Source organism: Pinus tabuliformis, chromosome 6, assembly GCF_031772625.1.
Source record: "Pinus tabuliformis cultivar Carrire ecotype Pingquan chromosome 6, CPIR1, whole genome shotgun sequence".
NCBI lineage: Eukaryota > Viridiplantae > Streptophyta > Pinopsida > Pinales > Pinaceae > Pinus > Pinus tabuliformis.
In genome coordinates this window covers 1,722,157,080-1,722,158,844 of record NC_142292.1, presented here as the reverse complement: position 1 = coordinate 1,722,158,844, position 1,765 = coordinate 1,722,157,080, and the positions used below count along the sequence as shown (strand labels likewise).

Sequence of the window (1,765 nt, the reverse complement as noted above, 5' to 3'; positions counted from 1 at the left end):
TTAGATTCTAGGAAGGTCTATCTTGTCCGCAAGATCGACTCATTCCGTGTGACAACCCTAACCTCTAATATATAGCATGAGAGGATAAGCCTTGCCAAATCCTTCATGAGTTCCATTAGGCAAAAGCAGTGATGCTTCCATTCCTTTATTCTCTTCCCCATTTGTAGACTCCATTAGGAATTAGTAATTCCTCCAAACAAGTCGAGTTCTGATGTTTCCCTGCCTTTGTGAGTTGACATAGGAGAGAATCTTGGGATATTTTTCAATCAACTCATTCCTTTGACCCATAGAAGCTCAATTAGGTTTACTAACTCCCTTCCTGAGGTAACAAATAGAGTTACCCTAGGAACTAACTCACCCTTAGCCTTGCTCGAAAGCTTTATAAAGTAGGTTTCTAGTTCCTAGACAACGTTAGCTTGACAAATGGGCCTGTGAAATTTGTTAGTCCTTCAGTCATCCTTCTCTTCTCCTCTTAGTTGATGAGGAGGTAATTTTCCTGTATAATAGGTGGCCACCCTAGTCCTTCTCGTTCACTGTTCCTTGCAGGAACCCCCTCTCTTTGCAAAGGCATGGGGTTCAGGGAGCTTGTTTGTCTCTGTTTGAGCCTCCCTTTACTGAGTGGGTTATGGAGTGTAACTGTCTCGAGGGAGAGGGGTGATTGTTGCTTGTTGTGATGTATTGTGCATTGGGTGGGATTTTATCCATTTGTTGTGGGGGGTGCCCTATTCAGTGTTGTGTGGATTTGTTGTTAATACATGAAAATGACTCTCATCAACGAATATCTCAACTCTTGTTATGATGAGGAATGCGTCGATATGGGATACTTAGTGTGAATTGAAAATATCGCGAATCTTCGAGTTTTTGAATGCAGTTTATGCCCGAGGCCTCGGTCGAGGGCACATCTGTCTAGATTTTGCATCCCATTTAAATGCGCTCCTTGTAATATGTTACAAAGCAGAGGAGTTGGTCATCCATTTCCAATGTGGTGTGGTTGGCTGAAATATGTCAAGCGATGTTTCATGGCGTGCGTCGACAAGCAATGATCTTGTCCACTTTGTTGGGTAGTTAGTGTTAGCTGATGCGAATTTATGTGACATCGCTCAAACTTCATTTGTTCTCTCTTGTCCTCTCACTGGGTAGGGTGGATTTATCTCCAAGCTACGACCTCAGCTCAGGCGAGAACACTCGCTGAGTTTAAGCATATAATTAAGAGGAGGAAAATAAACTTATAAGGATTCCCCTAGTAGCGGTAAGCGAATCTGGAAGAGCCCAACATGAAAAGAGGGTGGAAGCATCGCTTGAATTGTAGTTTGTGGAAGCATCCTCAGCTATGGAAGTGGGCCAACTCCCTTGGAAGCGGGTGCCTGAGAGGGTGATAGCCCCGTCGGGCCAGGACCTTGCCGCATCATGAGGCATTGTCGGTGAGTCAGGTTGTTTGAGAATGCAACCCTAATTGGGTGGTAAATTCTATCCAAGGATAAAAACAGGAGAGAGATTGATAGAAAAGAAGTACCATGAGGGAAAGATGAAAAGGAATTTGAAATGTGAGTTAAAGAGTGCTTGAAATTTTCATGAGGGAAGAGGATGGAGGTTGTCGATGCATCTCGGTTGGATGTGGAATGACTCAGGCTAGTACGTTGCTTGACTTGAGGTGCAAACCAACACGAGATGTTGCATCGTCACAAGCGCAGGTGGAGTACTACCTGTCATTTTTCCATTGTGGTCAGCAAGGAATGAAGCATGCACCCTTGTTGTGGGCCATGTT

At 44.2% G+C, this 1,765-nt stretch overlaps 1 pseudogene; it reads left to right on the top strand.

Moving 5' to 3' along the window:
• The first annotated feature begins 763 nt into the window (after positions 1 to 763).
• On the top strand, positions 764 to 916 carry LOC149265690 (5.8S ribosomal RNA; annotated as a pseudogene).
• The last annotated feature ends 849 nt before the right edge of the window (positions 917 to 1,765 follow it).